Raw genomic sequence first — 265 nt, forward strand, 5'->3', positions numbered from 1 at the left:
TCTTGCTCTGTAAAGAGGCTGGGGTAAAGATGGGAGTAGATGAATTCATATCCATTGAACATCCAATCACCAAGAAGTCAATGGAAGGACAAATGCAAGACAACTCTATCAAAAGGAGGGCGCAGGAGTTCCTCCCTGAATTTCCTAAAATTGACTACTGGACCAGCCTAGAAGCATCTATCATCAAGTTACAAGAAACTATGGAGCAACTAAAGGAAGAACAGCAGAATCAGAACTGCATGCTCTGCAAATTGCTGAAGGAACA

The sequence above is a fragment of the Arachis duranensis genome, chromosome 6 (genome assembly GCF_000817695.3).
Source record: "Arachis duranensis cultivar V14167 chromosome 6, aradu.V14167.gnm2.J7QH, whole genome shotgun sequence".
NCBI lineage: Eukaryota > Viridiplantae > Streptophyta > Magnoliopsida > Fabales > Fabaceae > Arachis > Arachis duranensis.